Source organism: Phoenix dactylifera, chromosome 11 (assembly GCF_051530095.1).
Source record: "Phoenix dactylifera cultivar Ajwa chromosome 11, Ajwa_hap1_PhDact_Kaust_v1.1, whole genome shotgun sequence".
Taxonomy (NCBI): domain Eukaryota; kingdom Viridiplantae; phylum Streptophyta; class Magnoliopsida; order Arecales; family Arecaceae; genus Phoenix; species Phoenix dactylifera.
In genome coordinates, this window is record NC_143200.1 from 14,720,349 (window position 1) to 14,742,759 (window position 22,411).

General features: G+C 40.1%; 1 pseudogene across 1 annotated transcript; it reads right to left on the minus strand.

Annotated features, from left to right (window-relative positions):
* Window positions 1-3,445: 3,445 nt before the first annotated feature.
* LOC103698470 (leucine--tRNA ligase, cytoplasmic-like) lies at window positions 3,446-22,069 on the minus strand (annotated as a pseudogene). The gene is made up of 5 exons (XR_015971170.1): window positions 21,936-22,069; window positions 20,967-21,157; window positions 19,388-19,971; window position 18,778; window positions 3,446-6,119 (listed from the first exon to the last, which is right to left on the minus strand). The product of XR_015971170.1 is annotated as a leucine--tRNA ligase, cytoplasmic-like (transcript).
* Between the last annotated feature and the right edge of the window lie 342 nt (window positions 22,070-22,411).

The following is a 22,411-nucleotide window of genomic DNA, read 5'->3' on the forward strand; positions in this document are numbered from 1 at the left end:
TGATAGTCTCATCCATTTTCATATTATGTTGAGTGAATTGATCAAAAAAATGCATGATTTCATTGTATGCTAAGAAACACGCCTAGAATCAACTATTTTGTAACTGAAAAACTTGGTTGCAAGAAATTTCTTACTTGTTGCGTCATCCAATAGATACTTAGCTTCAAGTGCATCCCACATGTTTTTCGCAGTAGCCTTGTTGTTGTAGATGTCAAACAGTGTCTAACATGCCATTGCAGATATGACCCTTGCAAATATAGGCCCTGTTTGGGGGACCTTTTGGAGGGCCAAAAAGCACTTTCTGGCCCTCCAAAAGTACTTTTAGGTAAAAAAGGGTGTTTGGTAAAATTTTGAAAAAGCTGTTTCAGCTTTTGCGGGAAGCTGAAAACAGCTTTTTGGCAGAAGCTCCATTTTGGAGCTTTCCGAAAACGCTGTTTTCAGCTTTGTCGGGAAGCTGTATTTTTGACCAAAATACCCCCATTTAAAAGTTCATTTTTCCTCCCAAAAATCCCCATCCCACCGTCTCTTCCTCTCTCACCATCCTCCCTCTCTCTCTCTCTCTCTCCCCCTCTCTATCTCCTTCTTCTCCTCAATGCCCCCCTCCCTCGCGGTCGCCGAGGCCCGCCGTCCCGGCCCCCTCCCTCGCGGTCGCCGAGGCCCGCCGTCCCGGCCCCCTCCCGAGCACCCCCTCCCCCGGCGGTCGCTGCGGCCCGCCGTCCTGGCCCCCTCCCGAGCCCCCCCTCCCCCCGCGGTCGCCGCGGCCCGCCGTCCCGGCCCCCTCCCGAGCCCCCCCTCCCCCCGCGGTCGCTGCGGCCCGCCGTCCCGGCCCCCTCCCGAGCCCCCCTCCCCCCGCGGCCCGCCGTCCCGGCCCCCTCCCGAGCCCCCCCTCCCCCCGCGGTCGCTGCGGCCCGCCGTCCCGGCCCCCTCCCGAGCCCCCCTCCCCCCGCGGCCCGCCGTCCCGGCCCCCTCCCGAGCCCCCCCTCCCCCCGCGGTCGTCGCGGCCCGCCGTCCCGGCCCCCTCCCGAGCCCCCCTCCCCCCGCGGCCTGCCGTCCCGGCCCCCTCCCGAGCCCCCCCTCCCCCCGCAGTCGTCGCGGCCCGCCGTCCCGGCCCCCTCCCGAGCCCCCCCTCCCCCCGCGGTCGCCGGGGCCCGCCATCCCGGCCCCCTCCCGGGCCTCTTCCCGCAGCCGCCGCGGCCCGGCCCCCTTCCGGCGCCACCGGCCTTGCGGGAGAAGAAAGGAGAAGAAGGAAAGAGAGGAAGGAAGGAGAAGAAGAGAAGAAAAAAGAAAAGGAAAGAAAAAGAAGAAAAAGGAAAGAAAAAAAAGGGAAGAAAAAAAAGGAAAGAAAATAAATAAATAAATAAATAAATATGTATATAAATGAACAAATAAATAAATAAATAAATAAATAAAAATATTAAATTATACCTTTATTATTTTAAATAATTTAATATTATGTTATTTTAAATAATTTTATACCTTTATTAATGTATTATACTATAAATATTATATTACATAACATTACATCATAATACATTAATATGTTATTTTAAATAATTTAATATTATGTTATATTATGAAAAATTAATTTATACTAATAATTATAATATTTTATATCTTTATTATTGTATTATACTATAAATATAATATCATAATACGTTATATCATAATACATTAATATGTTTTTTTAAATAATTTAATATTATGTTATATTATGAAAAATTAATTTTTACTAATAATTATAATATTTTATACCTTTATTATTGTATTATACTATAAATATTATATTATATTACATTACATCATAATACATTAAATGTTATTTCAAATAATTTAATATTATGTTATATTATGAGAAATTAATTTATACTAATAATTATAATATTTTATACCTTTATTATTGTATTATACTATAAATATAATATATATTACATTATATCATAATACCTTAATATGTTATGTTAAATAATTTAATATTATGTTATATTATCAAAAATTAATTTACTCTAATAATTATATTACTATTATGCTATATTATAATAATATTATTTATATTACAATAATATTATACTATATCGTATATTTATGTATTAATATATGTTATGTTTTATTATGTTATGTTGTATAATACTATGCAATGTCCTTTATGGTAATTTTGTCATACAAAAGTACTTTCTCAGTTTGTTTACCAAACATATGTTAAAGTGCCACAGCACTTTACAAATGTAATTACCAAACAGCAAACAGCTTTTTATAACAGCTCTACTTCAGACAGCTCTACTTCCAACAGCTCTACTTCCAACAGCTCTACTTCCAACAGCTCTACTGCCCACAGCTCCCCCAAACAGGGCCATAGTCATCTTGTTTCCACTTGAGTCTCTCTCAGGCTGCAGCAACAGTTTCTACCTCGCTTTCAATAGGCTTTGGGGTTGTCAGAACATATCCAACTTTGAGACCAGCAAGCAAGAACTGCATCTTCTTTTGCCAACGTTTAAAATTCGCTCCATCAAACTTCTCCAATTTCACGAAATCCATAGTCAAACTCCTTCAAAGTTTGTGGTGTCATTGCTCAAAATATTGTCTTAAGATTGTAGGAACTAGAGAATTAAAAAAAGAAAGAAAGAAAAACGCTCCAAGGCACGTTACAACGTCGTTTTCCTTAAGTCAATATTTGCCCCCATCACTTGGGTGCAAAAGGGATCAGCAAATTTGTCTCCAGGATACAATAGAGCCCAGAAAAATCTGTTTGTATGATAGGGGTTTGCACTATCGATATCAAACCAGAAAAACTCTAAGAATTTGACGATAATGGCAAGACTAAAAGGAGACAAAATTTGAAAGGAAAAAATGAATATATTGTAGTCATTTTTTCTACAGTAAAGAGGCCTTCTTATAGTTTTCTTGGTGTCGCTTCGAACAATCACAATACTTGTTTGAATAGTCACCACTTTTCAGACTGTAGAGTCACCTCCTTTTGGCCTGAAGAATCACCTCTTTTCAGACAGCCACAAATTGTGTCTGTTCAAAGAGTCATCTCTTTTCACTTTCAACTACCTTTCTACAGTCACATCTTTTCATCTTCTTTCCTTCAGGAAAAACAACACCAAAAACATATATATATATATATATATATATATATATATATATATAGACATATAATTTTGAAAATTTTCCAACATCTCCTTGGCTTTAACATTCTTTCTTGTTCTAGACCACCTATCGGCCCTTGCTTTATTTTCATCATTCAGATGGGAAAATAAATTGTCCCTAATTCTTGAAAAATCTATACAACCAAACATAGAAGAAATTATTGCACAAAAGCAACTAAAGTGCAGGAGAATGAAAAGATGCCTTGCAGACTACATATACAGTACAAGAAATCCACAAAATTAATCATAGAACAAAAATGATGCACAAGAACTTCCTTTATCGAGAAAGTCAAATCCAATTCACATATGGGAGCACAAAAAATTATTGTTCTATAACATAGATAGCTAGGTTGAAGCTACCAAAATCTACAAAAACAAAAAGGAAAATTAATAAAATCAAACCTCTAAAAGTCTCCAAACAACAAGCTGCTTGCTCCGGAGTATACTTAAGCTCCATTCTGAATACCAACTGTAGAAAATTCTGACTTGCTTAAGAAGACAGCAACCGGATTACCAGGTGATGGGGGATTCTGAGTTAGCAATGAGATGTGTGGGCCAGCTTTACTACGAGCAGCATCATCAGAAGAAGACAAAACTTCGACATGCTCAAGACCCAGCTGCCGCTTTATTAAATCAGAGTTCTCCTGGAGAACATCAATTTCACCAAACGGCAGCTTCAAATCTAGAGCCTGAAGACCAACTGAGAGCACCTCATCCTTCTTAAACTTTAGGAAAGGCATGCAGAGTTTCAGTATGTGCTTAAAGTTTGCATCCTGCCCAATAATGCTTCCTTTTAATGCCTCATGTATCTCTTGGTCAGGTGCAAAGGAACCTTTAGCACTGTCAAAGTTGGATTGAAGTATCCTAAGGCATTCTTTTTTCCAACCATCATATTGCTCATTCACATATATAAGACCTACTGTGAACTTGTTTTCCTCTGTCGGAGTAACAGGAGCACCCTTTTTAGCCTTCTTAGGGCCAGATGCTTCTGAAGCAACTTTCTCATCAAAACTATTGAATCCTGCAGATACTTGTTAGCTCTTCTGAGAATAAGATCAGGGGCATCTGCCATTGGCCAACCAGCATTCACTACAAAGCCATCCTTCTTCAAGATATTCTTCCATACATGCTCCGCATAGTGCGGGCAAATAGGAGTTATAAGTCTTGTTTGAACATCCATAGACCTCAACAACAAATCACAGTTCATTCCTCCTGCTCCACAAGAAAACCTATATTCATCTCTGGCAGCCTGCAGATCATAAAATCCTGCCTTGAGGGCATCTCTGAACATGAATTCATTATAGTGCTGTTCACTTGATCTAATGGCAATGTTTATTTCATTTGCAAACACACAATCAGCGTAAGTAGTTGGGAGGCCAGCTCGCAAAGAGGACTCTGCAGCCAAAACTTCTTCCATCCAAGCAATTTCCTTGGTAAGCCTCAAAATTGCAGCATTTGCAGTTTCAAAGACAAAATTTGCATCATCCATTCCAACCCCAGCATCTGCAAGAGCAAATCTAGTGGCATCAGAGGAGAATTCCTCTATGGCCTGGCGCATGGTTCGAAAGTTTCCAGTGGATTTGGACATCTTCTCAGAATTCAGCATAAGATGCCCGTTGCATCGAAAACCACGAGGCCACTGATGTTTTGGCAGAAGAGCAGTGTGGTTATAGATGCAAAATGTAAGGTGGTTTTGTATAAGATCCTTGCCAGATACACGGAGATCAAATGGATACCAATAGTCAAACTCCTGCTTCATTTTGTTAAGGAGAGACGAAGGAATGTCTGTTTTGGGGACGGGCCCTCCACCAAAGACATAGTCCCACACTTCATCTGTCATTTGTTCTGGCTTTACCGAAGAAGTATCCGACCCATAAATATCACCACTTTGCAAAATATGAGCTATGGTATAGTATGCCATGTAAAGGGTTGAATCAGAAAGTGATTCAACAAGAAACTGCTCATCCCATGGAATACGGGTGCCAAGTCCGAATGACCGTGAGCATGCCCACTGGTTCAGCCAGCTCAATGTATGCTCAAAACCGTGCCGTGTTTCTTCACTATATAGCTTCATGTTGGTAAAACAGTCCTCTGCTTTTTTCTTCCATTCCACCTCACCGTAAGTAATATACCACTGATCTGTAAGTGCAACGACACACTCATCACCTGATCTTGACATAACTTTCTTCTCAGGCTCACTGTACAGTACTGCCTTGCCGCTCTCCAAAAGTTTGTTCCTTATCAAAGGCTTTGCTTCCTGAACTTTATTCCCACTAAACTCCCCTACCAGCATTGTACCATCAGTTAAGCCTTTCAAATAGGTCAACCTTTTTGCCTCTGCAAACTTATCTTTGTCATTCTGACTCTTAATCTTGAGATCAGTACACACTTTCTCTGCACAGATATCTCCAAACTCTGGAATATTAATGATTGGCATAACCTCAAAAGGCATGACCCACTCATCCTTTACCCCAAACTTTGATCTTAAAGCTGGTTTTGACTTCAAATCTTGCAATGCCATATAGTCATCGGGTGAATCACTGGGCACACTGGTCACAATTCCTGTTCCCTTATCCGTCAAGATAGTAAGCATGGGAAGTGAGTATATGGCTTCATTGAAAGCAAGAGGTGACTTCAAGGGCAAACCAATGAGATCATGACCTGTCAGCTCAAGCAAGCAAGTTGGCTTCTCTGGAACCCTTGATAGTTTCTGATATGCCAGGTTAAGTGCAGCCCTCTGCGTGATAATGAAAACATCAGTCTCATTAATCTCAAAGGCTCCATACTTCCCATCTGGCAGTACCCAACAGTTTGTTTGCCCGTTCATCGTCTCAGGTCTCAAAGTAGCAGCTGCCAAGTACACCTTTCTACCTTCCAAGACCTTCAACTGCGAAGGGAAAGGAGGAACTGCCTCCATTTTGATTAAAACATACTCTTGTGGCTGAACACCTTCACCTGTCGATCTATCATGATCTGCATGAAAGTGAATCCTAGGTTCTTCGGTGTTAAGCATGCTGATTTTTTTTTTTTTTAAACCATGGCTGAACCTGATCGGGTTGCCTACGTACCCCTTCATAAGGGGGATCAAGCCATACGTAGTTCTTTTTAAGTTTTAAAACGCAGCGGAAAAATCGAATCAAACAATTTAATTCATGCATGCTTACAAGATCAAATCTAGAAATCAGCACCTTAAGAACACATAGGATTATGCCGAAATCGTTTAAACAATTATGCTAAAACTTTCATGCATGATTAACTATCAGATCTGAAACTCAAGAACTTTATTCCGATTAATCTCCGAATATCCATTGAATGGATTCTGGAGATATCTCCGTGAGGAGCCCCAAAAGAGGGTAAAACCTCGGGGAATCAGACCTAGATCTTGACACCATAATAAAAGATTAATGTAGGATTAATACCTTTTATGATGGATGAAACTTGTAGATCTGATCCTCGACTTCGCAGCCACGCACACGAATGGCCTCTACGAGAAGTCCACGCGAAGTTCCTGAAAGAGATCCAATCCTGCGGAAGTGCTAGCTTGCGCAGAATTTCTTGAGGCTGAAATTTGATCTTCCAAACGCTATCAACTTTTGATCTGCCTTCTTGGAAGAACTTGGAGGAAAGGTTTAAAGGGATTGAAGAGGACTTAGATCTGATCTAAAGACTCTTATCAGGGACCCCTAACACTAATGGCGCGATGGACTTAGAGGAGGAAGAAATCAGCTAGATTGAATGCAGAATTTTTCCATGCATGAACTAGGGTTCCTCTCTTTTCTTTTCCCTTTTTTCTTCTTCTTTTTCTCTCTTTTTTCCTTGAATTCGACCACCAGATGATGGAAGTCCTTTTAATGTTGCTCTCCTACCTAACTTCATGCCAACCATCCTATATTTGTGGAGGATTTTGTGGGGTTTTGAATTTTGAATTCAAAATTCAAGTTCATGTGCCATTACATGATGAAGCTTGATCTAGTCTAAACCATTCATCATGTTGCCACTTTCCTCTTTCAATTTCGAAATTCCCATGCCCCCAAACAGATTAGAGGGTCACGTGGTGATTTTGTGATGATTAAATTCGAAATTCAACCTTAATTAGAAGTGAGATAAAGATAAGGATGACATATGTCATGAAGAGAGAGAATTTGATCTTATCCAATTCTTTTCATGAATTTATCTCTCCATTTCGATCCATCTAATGATGAAAGAGGTCCCTGATGTTGCCAAGTGTCCCATGGCACCATTAAATAAATTAAATTAATTTTTAATCATATTAAAAATCAATTTATGGCGCCATGCATGGATATGTGACAAGTGGATTTCATGATCCGAACAGTTTCAGATCAAACCCATTTAATTTAATTAAATCCTAACAATTAGAATGATCCAATTACCATGGGTTGAACCTAATCCAATTAGGTCAATCCCTAATTAAGCACAAATTTAATCTAATTTAATTTGGTCAACCTAAGTCTTCTTGATTCAGACCTAATCCAATCAGGTCAAAAACCCTGATTGAGCCCAGAATTGAATCTAATTCAATTTGGCTCATCCTTAGTCTAATTACTCAATCCAATTGAGTTCATTAGCAATCTAATTACTAATTAATCCTCCGATAATTACTTTAATTATTTTATAAGATAATTTGCCAATCGAATTGACCAAATTACCCCTGAATGATTCTTAATCATTCATCAGCCTTCTTGATCAATCAGGAATCTTCTATGCGTGTGACCTCATAGGTTCGAACCTAAGCCGGTAGTATAGGAACGACTTCCTACACTAATCGATGTGACCATCTAGCAATGGTACCCGACGTCCGAATAGGCCGAATATATGCGAAGCAAATATTCTGGAACCCTGAACTATGGTTACTGTATAATTCAATCCCTTTGACTCTTAATGCCAGGATGACTTAGAGCTCACTGTCAACCCTATAATTAGTACATCCATTATGTGATTAACTTTAGATATCCCGTGACTCCTCACTGGGATTACCCTGGCCAAGGTTTTGCTAAATTAATCACAAGACATTATTCCTGTTTCCAGGAGGGGTCAATTCCATCTTGACTCACAACTGACTACGCAAGTACTTGACTGCACCCAGTGACCTTCCGTCACTGAATTAAAAATTCAGGTAGTCCGGTACCAAAGTACAGTGAGTTGCTTGCTAGTCACAGGTTGCGGTCTCAGGTCAGAGGGCCAAACTTATACCCATATCCACTCGGAACATCTCTCGACAGTAGAGTGTTCCGAAATTGGTCACGTTCACTGAAATGTACTCCTACACTTCACCTGTATGGCATACCAGTGTCTCCACACTCCTTGGTTAAGAGGACAACCAACGTATATGTCACACAACGACCTAATCTCGATAATGTTGTCGTCCTAGTAACAACATATTATTTGGTCGCGAACAAGTTTAAGGACTCAAAGATAAATCCTCCTTTATCATAACATAAGTCCTAAGGACTTCATCATATAAGAGTTCATTTGAAGATGAAATGATGAATAATGCCAAATAATACTTTATTAATTTGTCAATTTATTTACAAAATTCAATCATCAATATGCTGACGATTGACATTTAGGATATAATTTCCAACAACTCCCACTTAGCCTAAAGCCAATCGGCACAGTATCTAATACCCATCTTCGACTTGTGTTCGTTGAACTCTTTGATGCCGAGGACTTTGGTAAATGGGTCAGCCAGATTTTCTTTTGTGTCAATCTTCTGAAGATCATATCACCTCGTTCTATAATCTCTCGAACCAGGTGATAGCGTCGCAGAATATGCTTAGTCCGCTGATGTGCTTTAGGTTCCTTTGCCTGAGCTATGGCTCCAGTGTTATCACAAAATATAGGAACTGGACCATCAATGGAAGGTGCCACTCCCAGCTCGGTGATGAACTTGCGCAACCATATGGCTTCCTTGGCTGCATCAGATGCTGCAATGTATTCTGCTTCACATGTAGAATCTGCCACTGTATGCTGCTTGGAACTCTTCCAGCAGATGGCCCCACCCTTAAGAGTGAAGATATATCCCGACACGCTCTTGCTATCATCTTGATCTGACTGAAAACTTGAATCGGTATATCCCTCAAGTTTTAAGTCAGAATCACCGTAGACAAGCCACTGATCTTTAGTATTTCTCAAATACTTAAGGATGGTTTTTACAACCTTCCAGTGGTTGCTACCTGGATCAGACTGGTATCTACTCACTACTCCTAGTGAGTATGCCACGTCTGGTCTAGTACATGTCATGGCATACATTATAGATCCTACTGCCGAAGCATATGGAATTCTATCCATACTCTCTCTTTCTTGAGAGGTTGTCGGACAATCCCTTTTAGAGAGGTTAATTCCATGGCCCATTGGAAGATAGCCTTTCTTGGAATTAATCATACTGAACCTTTTCAGTATAGTATCAATGTATGTGGATTGGGATAATCCAAGCAATCTTCTAGATCTATCTCTATAGATCTTCATCCCTAGGATGTAAGATGCTTCTCCCAAATCCTTCATGGCAAATTGAGATGATAGCCAAACCTTTATTCCTTATAATGCAGGAATGTCATTCTCGATTAAAAGAATGTCATCCACATACAAAACAAGAAATATAATAACTGAACCATTTGCCCATTTATAAATGCAAGGTTCCTCTTCATTCTTAATGAAGCCATATGATTTGATCACCTTATCAAATCGTATGTTCCAACTCCGTGAAGCTTGCTTTAATCCATAAATGAATTTTTGAAGCTTGCACACCTTAGACTCATCTGCAGATATAAAACCTTCAGGTTGCATCATATACACCTCCTCTTCTAAATCTCCATTTAGAAAAGCGGTTTTAACATCCATCTGCCAGATCTCATATCTAAGTGTGCTGCTAACGAAAGCATAATCCGAATGGATTTGAGCATTGCCACAGGAGAAAACGTCTCGTCATAGTCAATACCAAAACGTTGACGATATCCCTTGGCAACCAGACGGGCTTTATAGGTCTCTACTTTTCCGTCTGCGCCCCGTTTTCTTTTGAAAATCCACTTACACCCTATGGGTTTAATCCCTTCGGGTGGGTCAACTAATGTCCATACATCATTGACCTTCATGGATTCCATTTCGGATTGCATGGCTCCAAGCCATGCATCAGAGTCATGCCTCTGCATAGCATCCATATAGGTGATCGGATCCTCATCGTTTTCATCAAGTTCGACAGGATCCCCGTCCTGGACCAAGAAACCGTAGTATCTGTCCGGCTGACGTGGTACTCTACCTGATCGCCTTAATGGTGCATCTAAGATGGGTTCTGGATCTGATCTAATCAAATCCGACTCAACTAGTTCAGTAGATGGTGTCGGATCTTCTACATGTTGAACTTCCCTAAGCTCAACATTAGAGCTTTTAGTTCCTTCACTAAGGAATTCTTTCTCTAAGAAAACAGCTCTATTGCTTACGAATAACTTTTGTTCTTTAGCAAAGTAGAAGTAATATCCTTTAGTTTCTTTAGGATAACCAACAAAGAAATATTTGTCAGACTTGGGTTCAAGTTTGTTTGTCTTCAAACGTTTGACGTACGCTGGACACCCCCAAACCCTAAGGTGAGAGAGCATCGGCTTACGTCCAGTCCACATCTCATGTGGTGTTTTATTTACAGACTTACTTGGAACCTTATTTAGAATGTAGCAGGTTGACTCAAGAGCATATCCCCAAAAGGATATGGGCAGATCAGCAAACTGTTAGATGTATGCCCTAGAAGCCAATTTGGCTGACACATTGTTGATTCTAGGGACATAATTTTGTACTTGACTATTTATTATTGAATAAATAAAAGGCATCTTTTTCATTCATATTATTTATGTGTCTATGAATCGTTCAAGAAATTAATAAGATGATGATACATATTCTCAAGAGTTGAGAATTTGAGCCATGTATCATTGGTGATTAATTTCTAAATGCTCCTGATCAATGGATCATCACGAGGACGGTGATCGATCCGATCAGTGCACAGATCACTCTCCTTCTGGATGGACGAGACTTGAGTCCACAGTGTAGGGACACTGAAGTGATAGTGCAGGTGCTTGTTAGAGAACAAGGGTACTGAGCGTGACCAAGACAAGAAGTCACTTGGATGTCTATCCACTCGTCAGTGACTTACTTGATGTTGCAGTAGTGTGACTGGTCCTTTGACCTGCGGTGCTTCGGCTACTCACAGTGAGGTTATTGTAGTTTGACTGCACACATACATGGTCTCTAGCCATATGGGTCCATGCAGTGTAGATTGGCTGCAGTAGGTTCACTGTAGGAGTAGGGTATGCACCTATAAGGAATCTATCGACCTTGATAGAAAAGGAGTGATCCTATGTGATTTGTTAGACTGAGTTCTAAGACCTTGGCCAGGGCAGTAAAGTGGAAAAAGAGTTTTCCACTATCGAACTCGAGTCGAATAAATCTTGACATATGACAGACGATGGGGTTTGACGAGTTGTCCATGACCTCCGTCCTGTAGGGATCCACGATAGTAGGACTGTATCACATGTTAACTGCACCTAGAGGTTCATCATTCCATTCTGCTACTACATGCTGCTAGGTGTCACTGGTGGATGGTGGGACTCATAGGGATTATCTTGATGATCGATAAACCCTAATGAGTTGAGTTGGAATCGTTCCAACCCATTGAAAGGAGTTTTCAATGATATTGAGATAGAGATCACAATATATCTCACTACCAGTCAGAATAGAACCTATGGGGTCACACACACTAGAAGTATTGACCGATCCGATGGTTGAAATCGTAATTAGGAATCACAAGTAATCAATTTGATTGATAAGAAGTTGAAGAAGGAACAAAGGGAATTAATTAATTGGACTTAAACACAAATCCTACTTCGGGTAGGATTCCTAGAGTCCTAATTGGATTAGGACTGGGAATCCTAGTTGGAGTAGGACTGGGATTCCTACTTGGAATAGGATTCCTACAATCCTAATGAGATTAGGAATTTTGAATTAAAATAGGATTCCTACTTGGAGTAGGATTCCTAGAAATCCTAATTAGATTAGGACTTCGGATTCAAATAGAGTCCTAATTGGATTAGGACTAAAATTAAACAAATCCTAATTGGATTAGGATTCCTTAAGTCTAAATTAATTAATCAACATGACTCCTAATTGGATCAGGATTGAAGAGTTCAATTGAGTCATGGTTCATTCAAGTCCTAATTGGATTAGGACTAGCATAGATTGAACCCAAATTGGCTAATCCTAATTAGATTAGGATGAAACCATGAGAGAGGCACCTAATCCTCTTTGGAAGAGGATTAGGTTAACCAACTAAGAGGGGCATCAGCCCCTCTCCAATTGCTTGGGGCGACAAGAAGAGAGGAGCTAGGGCCGGCGCCCCCTTCTTTCTTTGGAAAGTTATTTAGGGCTCCAACTTTGGAGGAGCCCTTGATAGCTATAAGAAGCACCATGAGGCCGGCGCCCTAAGCATTGGAGCCCTCTTCCTCTTGTGCCGTGGCCACCCTCTTCCTCCCTCTTAGTTGCAGCCGCAAGCAAGGAAGAAACCTCCAAGTGTTGGCGGCCTCCTCCTCTTCCTTTTCTTCATCCAGCGCAAGCAACAGAAAGAAGGCTGTGCAGGGGTTCATCTACTTCCTCTTCTTCATCCTTCTTCTTCCTCCTCTCAAGCACTTTCAAGAGTTGAAAGAAAGAGAAGAGATCAGCCATCAAAGGAGTCTTTGCAAGGGAGCTAGCACCCCGGGAAGACAAGAAAGCTTTGATCGGTTCTCTACTTCGTGTGGATACCCGTAGAGGCCGGACATTTGAACGGCTTCAAGTGAACCCTCTTCCTAAAACCACGAATTCAGATTCGCGGTGATCATCTACCCGCGCAAGGTGAAGATTTGATCTTCCTATTAGTTTTAAAAGTTTTAATTCTTACCTAATTACGAAAGGTCTCGAAACAATGTTCATGCGATGATCGTCGAACCCGTGCATGCCGATTCCGCTGCCATCTGAAAAATTTTTGAAATATCAGCGGCATGGGCGGGTTCCCAACACAAATCCCATCATGGATCGAACCATGTCTAACAGAGTTCGATTTCTCCTTTCTGATACACCGTTATACTGTGGTGTACCAGGAGGAGTCCATTGAGAGAGAATCCCATTTTCTCCTAGATATGTCAAAAACTCACTGGTGAGGTATTCACCTCCTCGATCTGATCGAAGAGTTTTAATACTCTTTCCAGTTTGTTTTTCTACTTCATTACGATATAATTTGAACATTTCAAATAATTCAGATTTATGTCTCATTAAATAGACATAACCATACCTAGAAAGGTTGTCTGTAAACGTAATGAAATATGAATACCCACCTCTAGCATTTGTGCTCATTGGCCCACATACATCAGAATGTACAAGGGTCAATAAGTCACTGGCTCGTTCACCTTTTCCAGTAAAAGGTGATTTGGTCATTTTACCAAGAAGGCATGATTCACAGGTTGTCAATGATTCATAATCATTAACATCGAGGATTCCCTCTTTACTTAACCTGTTCATCCTGTTCTTGTTAATATGTCCTAGCCTATGATGCCAAAGGTAGACATCCATGACATTATCTATTTTAGGGCGCTTATTGGACTTGTACATTATATGAACAGGCTGTGACAAAATGTAAATGCCATTACTCAGAGTTCCATTCATTACAGCAGCACCATTCCAAATGATATTGCAATAATCCTTTTTTATTGATATTTCATAACCATTTTTGGCCAAAAGGCCTACAGAAATGACATTCAATAAAAAACTTGGACAATAGTGATAATCACTAAGGACATTTACATGAGAGCTAAATTCAAGTTTAAGAATTCCTAAAGCTAGAACTGGAACTGATCTTCCATCTCCAACATTCAGAAACCTTTCTCCTTCTTCAAACCTCTCACTGACTTGTAGCCCCTGCAACGAATTGCAAATATTAAAAGGACTACCGGTATCCAATATCCAGGTCGAGTTATCACAAATAGAAAAATTGCAAGGTGTTATCATATAAGTACCTTGATTGGCAACTGATTGCCCACTTTTCTTAAGCCGGTTCGGATCGAGAGATGCAATGTAAAGAGGACAGTTCCTCTTCCAATGTCCTTGCTTCTTGCAGAAGAAGCACTCTGCCTTGCTCTGATCAGCCTTTTTATTCTTTTTAGACTAGGCTGAGCATGGTGCACTTGTTTCTTTTGGATTTTATTTTTCTTTTTTCCTTTCTTAAAGGGGCGACCCTTGGATGAACCTCCCACAAAGTTCACCGTCTTCTTAAGAAGTTGGTGATCATTCTCAAACGTCTGTAGTAACCCCAACAATTGGTGATAATTCACTACAGGTTTCGTCATACGAAAATGAGTGAGAAAAGGATGGTATGATCCAGGCAATGAGTTTAGTATGGCATTCTTCCCCAATTGATCATGAAGGGAAAAACCAAGAGAGCTTAGACGCTCGATCAACTCAATCATGTACAGTACATGATCAGTTACCGAGGTTCCATCTTTCATTCGAGCGCTGAAGATGGCACAACTAGTTTTGTGCCTCTCAACGTCGTCAGGAACACCGAATGATTCATTCAACACTTGAATAATATCTTCCGGCTGCGTATTCTCAAAACGCCTACTAAACTCATCACTCATTGCTGCCAACATGATGCATCGAACAGTGATCCGGTCACTAAGCCACTTCTGATAAGTGTCTCTGGCCGATCTTGATGCATTAGCAGCGGGCTGCTCAGGTGCTGGATCCGTTATCACATGAAGGATCCTTTCATGCTCTAGCATTATTTTCAGTTTCCTATGCCAATGATTAAAATTTGGACCAATCAACTTGTCATTGTCCAACAATGAACGAAGTGACAAATTAGTGGCCATTTCTGCATAAAAAAAAAAATTTGGCTATTAGTATATGAATTGACTAAACACATTAGACTTGGACTTTAGTCTAAAGGTACTCCCACTATTTTATACAAATTGGTAGCCTCTACCTCCAATTCGAAAAATTACTCCTAATTCTTTAGTGGGCACTAGAACCCAATAGATCGCATATAGGCCCGAGTGTGGCTCGGCTAACCCATATGCACCTATTGGTAGGTTCTAAACCAGTTGCTTCACCAAGCAACTTCTAGTGATAATTTTGCCCTAGGTTCTTCGGCAGGCGTGTGGCGCCTCCACCGAATATCCTAGTCAGGTCCAACCATTAAATGATAGGGTTAAGTCTAATCAACTAATAGACGACCAAGCCCGAGCGTGGCTCGGCTCACCTGACCGCCTATTGAAGGTACACTTAACTCATCATATATTGAATGACAATTCCAATGCTTGATAAGTACCAGGCGTGTCGCGCCTCCAATAATTATCAAAGCATTGGACCCATTATCACCCAACTTAATGGGAGGCTATGACCTAGTTATCCCCATAACCATTTTATTTTAAGGACCTAATAATTTTAGAGAATTTCTTAATTAGGATAGATAAGAAGATCCGGTTAGTCTAATTTCTCCCACTGACTTCACCAAATCAGATTAGACTCAAACCGGTTAAGGAGGCACCTAAATCAGTCAAACTGATTTTCCTTATAGGCATGGGCTAACTCGAATCATTAAGTGATCCAATCAAAATGTGATTGACCATGTCGGCCAGGTAAGTGAGATCGGTGGAAGGGATATGCCATTAACTCGGCAAAGACGAATCAGTGCGAGTAGCTCCCAATTAAAAACCACCGGTCAATTTCGATTTAATTACTCAAATGACTCGGGCTACACCTCTGAGCCTAAATCAAGTTCCATCTTGGTCTAATCAAAGACACGGACTTGATCCATCTACAACTATTGTAAATTGACCTAGAATTTCCTTGACCTAATCTAGTTACTACTTAATTAGATTTGATCAATTAATTCTATTTGTCCATGTATGATTCTAACATTAGGGCTAACCCAATCCTAGGAACTTGATTCAAGCTAACCTTAATTCTATTTGTCCATGTATAATTATTTGCCCAAATAATTATGCAATGTCAATTAATTGAGTTACAATTCTATTTCATAACACTTAATTCTCAATTAAGTTTAGACTTATGAAAGTTTTGATCATTGCATATTTCTTTTTAATTACATATTAATTACAATCTTTCAGTTCTTAAAACATATTTTCAGATCTGAGTTTTTGTAATTAATCACATGTAATCAGATTTAATTCATTTTTAAGTCATTATGTTTTATGTTCATGCATCACATATACACAACAACATGAATTAATTCAAACAACATACATCTTATGTATTTATTTTTTTACTTTTATTTTCAGATCTGATTTGTTCATTAAAATCAGAGATCATATAAATCATAAACTTTATTTAGATCTAATCTAAATAATATTATAATTTTAGATTTATTCATGTTACTAATCCTAACACAAACATGCATCATATGCATCCAAAATTTCAGATCTACTTAATCATGCATAATCAGCAATTAAATCAATCATAAAAAATACTTTAGATCTAATCTAATTATGTTAATGATTTCAGATTTAATTACAAGAATTAAAACATAAAAGTTTAAACATGAACCATGGCTCTGATACCACTGAAAGTGAATCCTAGGTTCTTCGGTGTTAAGCATGCTGATTTTTTTTTTTTTTTTAAACCATGGCTGAACCTGATTGGGTTGCCTACGTACCCCTTCATAAGGGGAATCAAGCCATACGTAGTTCTTTTTAAGTTTTAAAATGCAGCGAAAAAATCGAATCAAACAATTTAATTCATGCATGCTTACAAGATCAAATCTAGAAATCAGCACCTTAAGAACACATAGGATTATGCCGGAATCGTTTAAACAATTATGCTAAAACTTTCATGCATGATTAACTATCAGATCTGAAACTTAAGAACTCTATTTCGATTAATCTCCGAATATCCATTGAATGGATTCTGGAGATATCTTCGTGAGGAGCCCCAAAAGAGGGTAAAACCTCGGGGAATCAGACCTAGATCTTGACACCATAATAAAAGATTAATGTAGGATTAATACCTTTTATGATGGATGAAACTTGTAGATCTGATCCTCGACTTCGCAGCCACGCACACGAATGGCCTCTACGAGAAGTCCACGCGAAGTTCCTGAAGAGATCCAATCCTGCGGAAGTGCTAGCTTGCGCAGAATTTCTTGAGGCTGAAATTTGATCTTCCAAACGCTATCAACTTTTAATCCGCCTTCTTGGAAGAACTTGGAGGAAAGGTTTAAAGGGATTGAAGAGGACTTAGATCTGATCTAAAGACTCTTATCAGGGACCCCTAACACTAATGGCGCGATGGACTTAGAGGAGGAAGAAATCAGCTAGATTGAATGCAGAATTTTTCCATGCATGAACTAGGGTTCCTCTCTTTTCTTTTCCCTTTTTTCTTCTTCTTTTTCTCTCTTTTTTCCTTGAATTCGACCACCAGATGATGGAAGTCCTTTTAATGTTGCTCTCCTACCTAACTTCATGCCAACCATCCCATATTTGTGGAGGATTTTGTGGGGTTTTGAATTTTGAATTCAAAATTCAAGTTCATGTGCCATTACATGATGAAGCTTGATCTAATCTAAACCATTCATCATGTTGCCACTTTCCTCTTTCAATTTCGAAATTCCCATGCCCCCAAACAGATTAGAGGGTCACGTGGTGATTTTGTGATGATTAAATTCGAAATTCAACCTTAATTAGAAGTGAGATAAAGATAAGGATGACATATGTCATGAAGAGAGAGAATTTGATCTTATCCAATTCTTTTCATGAATTTATCTCTCCATTTCGATCCATCTAATGATGAAAGAGGTCCCTGATGTTGCCAAGTGTCCCATGGCACCATTAAATAAATTAAATTAATTTTTAATCATATTAAAAATCAATTTATGGCGCCATGCATGGATATGTGACAAGTGGATTTCATGATCCGAACAGTTTCAGATCAAACCTATTTAATTTAATTAAATCCTAACAATTAGAATGATCCAATTACCATGGGTTGAACCTAATCCAATTAGGTCAATCCCTAATTAAGCACAAATTTAATCTAATTTAATTTGGTCAACCTAAGTCCTCTTGATTCAGACCTAATCCAATCAGGTCAAAAATCCTGATTGAGCCCAGAATTGAATCTAATTCAATTTGGCTCATCCTTAGTCGAATTACTCAATCCAATTGAGTTCATTAGCAATCTAATTACTAATTAATCCTCCGATAATTACTTTAATTATTTTATAAGATAATTTGCCAATCGAATTGACCAAATTACCCCTGAATGATTCTTAATCATTCATCAGCCTTATTGATCAATCAGAAATCTTCTATGCGTGTGACCTCATAGGTTCGAACCTAAGCCGGTAGTATAGGAACGACTTCCTACACTAATCGATGTGACCATTTAGCAATGGTATCCGACGTCCGAATAGGCCGAATATATGCGAAGCAAATATTCTGGAACCCTGAACTATGGTTACTGTATAATTCAATCCCTTTGACTCTTAATGTCAGGATGACTTAGAGCTCACTGTCGACCCTATAATTAGTACATCCATTATGTGATTAACTTTAGATATCCCGTGACTCCTCACTGGGATTACCCTGGCCAAGGTTTTGCTAAATTAATCACAAGACATTATTCCTGTTTCCAGGAGGGGTCAATTCCATCTTGACTCACAACTGACTACGCAAGTACTTGACTGCACCCAGTGACCTTCCGTCACTGAATTAGAAATTCAGGTAGTCCGGTACCAAAGTACAGTGAGTTGCTTGCTAGTCACAGGTTGCGGTCTCAGGTCAGAGGGCCAAACTTATACCCATATCCACTCGGAACATCTCTCGACAGTAGAGTGTTCCGAAATTGGTCACGTTCACTGAAATGTACTCCTACACTTCACCTGTATGGCATACCAGTGTCTCCACACTCCTTGGTTAAGAGGACAACCAACGTATATGTCACACAACGACCTAATCTCGATAATGTTGTCGTCCTAGTAACAACATATTATTTGGTCGCGAACAAGTTTAAGGACTCAAAGATAAATCCTCCTTTATCATAACATAAGTCCTAAGGACTTCATCATATAAGAGTTCATTTGAAGATGAAATGATGAATAATGCCAAATAATACTTTATTAATTTGTCAATTTATTTACAAAATTCAATCATCAATATGCTGACGATTGACATTTAGGATATAATTTCCAACACTGCACATGGCTGGCCGTCCAACGGAGAGTAAATCGTGTACCTCAGATCTTTCACAATCTTCCCCATGCCCTTCAACTTCCTCATTTGCCACCTAACAAATGAATCATAGAAAGGATTCATGTCTGTTGTTATAAAAGAACGCCTCCAGTCGCAGCCCAACCCAAAAGCCTTGAGATCCTCTTTTGCCAGAGGTGGAAAATAAGTCAGCCAGTGATATGGATCTTGGAATTCTGCAATCTCACTGTCCGACAGACCAAAGCTTCTCATAATCTCCCACTGTGACTTATCTCCACCAGATTTGGCAGCAGCCTTGGACCTCTTGCTCTTGAATTTATCAGGGGCAACCGCATTGCCATCTTCGGCTTTGCTCTCATCAACAGATTCAGTAGTAGAATCCTCCTCTGTGCAAGGAAAAACAGGTGGATTTCCGAACTGCTGAACCTCTCGTGCAAGCTTATCTGCCGAGGCCTTGATAGGCATCCCGGTGCAATGGAAAGCAAAGGGCAGGAGCACATTACAACCACGCAGACGGTGGTATGCAGCAGCAAACTCAAGCTTGGAAACTGTGAAGGCATGGCCCAGATCAGGGCCGGCCCGAGCCTTAGGCGACTGAGGCGGTCGCCTAAGGCCCCGGGAGGCTGACCAAAAGGAAGCAAAGGCCCCATATAAACGGGATCAGGAGCTGGCTACGAATCTTCCCCCCTCCATCGGTGGAGAGTTTACTGGCCTGCAGAGGGGCAATTTGGAAGTTGGGGACAGTAGTTTTGTTTTGGGTGGGGGGGGGGGGGGCGAGAGAGAGAGAGAGAGAGAGAGAGAGAGGAGGGATTTGGTTGGCTTGATAGACGCCTGAAGCCACTCTTACCTTTCATCCCTTCTCTTTTTTGGTTTTGGTCTTGGTTTTCCTTCCCTCACATTACTCCTGATCCAGCTGGGCCATCCGGAAGAAAGATAGGGGGATTGGAGATGGACGTCTTGGAGGGTGGAGATTCTTTTAGTTTTCTCCTCTCGGTTTCTTCTCCCCTCTTGGGTGGTAGAGAGAGAAAAGGAGGGAGGGGGTTGAATGGCTGCTGTGCCGTGATGTTGCAGTTGCTGCTTGGGTACTCACTTGAAGGGGAGATGGTGGGATGGGACTTTTATTAATTTGATGGAGTGAATTTTCCATAATAACCCTACTTTCTCTTATTGAGAGGTTTCTTTATGGACAAATTCTTTTCTTTACCTTGACCATGAAGTGCCATGAGATGACCTTTTCCTATCCGGCTCTTGCTTGACATGGTAAACAGTATTGCCAAGTATTATCTCAGTTATTTAATCAGTTTCATGGCCCTTCATTTAGAATAATTACTTTTATGTGTTTCCATTCAAGAATTATATTAAATTGAAAAGGCTTCTTGTCTATCTTTGTTAGATTCATGGTTGAAATAGTGTACTTGATAGCTATCTATTTTCATATATTTTTTTAAGTATTTTATATTTATTAAAAAAATTATTATTAAAAAAAATTATTATTAAAAAAAAGGCCTCATTCATTGGATTCGCCTTAGGCCCCAGAATATATTGAGCCGCCCCTGGCCCAGATGAAGCATGCCATTCATGTAGGGGTAAGGAAAGTTGCCAAAGAACTTCTCGCCAGGCTCAGGAGGGTTGCTGCCAGGATTGGCCTCGAAGACCTTTTGCTCTTCCCATCGCTTTTGGACCTCTGATTGTATCCTAAGCAGCTGGTCTCTCCTAGCAAAGCTCCTACCTCCCTCGGCGTTCGACGCCATTTCCCTGTTACACAATTGCAAGAATTCATAATAGTAACTTTTGAGATTACTTTCTCATAATTCAATTCAATAATTGATACTCATTGGGTAGCAAAAATCAAGAGACTTTTTTTTAAAAAAAAATAACAAAAGATGATCAGTCAAGACACAAACAAGAAGGAACACAAAAAAAAAAACTAAAAATCGTTTTTTTGTGTTTTCGTTCAGCTCGTCCACTCTAAGTTTCTATTATTTTGCGTTATAACTGATGGCAAGAGGGGGAACATCATGTCGTCAAGAAAAAGTAGAACAACTTTGTTTTCTAGAGCGACACATTATAAAATCATTAGCAATAACGCATAAAGAGAACACTCCAGCTTTGCCTACCGCCACCAGATTTCCAGCCAACCATCATAATACTAAAATACGAGCAAAAAATCCATCTTTTGTTGTCCCGAACCTTATAAAAGCTACTGACAATATATAAGAAAATTCAACGAAAGGAAAACATCACGAGGAAACTAAAAGATTGCAAAAAGATGATAACCGCATGACAAATAGAATAAGAACCAGTCACAGTGGATGATACAAAAGGAATTGCTTCCCTTCCTCTCCGATTCTAATGAGAGGGCAAAAAAATCAAAAGAACAGACTTCTGCAAACCTACTTTGGATTGAGAAAACCAATAAAAGTCTAATTTTTACCTACAGAAACCAAGGGAACAAATATGGAGTGCAACCAAACAAAGAGATTGGATGAATTTTTAACACCTAAAAGTAAAGACACCGGGATTGACTCCTAACCTGGAGAGAACCGGCACTGGAACCCTGGATCGAAGAAGGGCGGGTCTTTGGAGGAGCCGCTTGAAGAGATGAGACGAAGCCAGGGGAGACCCAAACGAGACCTAGGGTTCCAAAGGATTGCGACCGGAGAGAGACTTGGCGCCCACGGTTCCGCAGCAGTATGACCGCCTCGGTCTGAGTGAAGGATCTTGAAAAGATGGGACAATCTTAGCCCTCCATCAGGTGAACCACCATAATCCACCGTGACCATGCTTTGGGCTTGGTTTGGGTTTTGGATCTCGTGAAAGTCTGATTTGGATTGGAATTGGGTCAACCTTTTGGACCTCGACTTTAAACGCGTCGAGTATGGATTGGCAATTTGATCGATTTAATGCCAAATTGGCATCATTATTCTGGTCAGGTTGATAAATCTTTTTAAGGTTGCCACTCTATTATTTTGAGGCTTTTGTCATTAGACACTAAATTTTATTGATTGA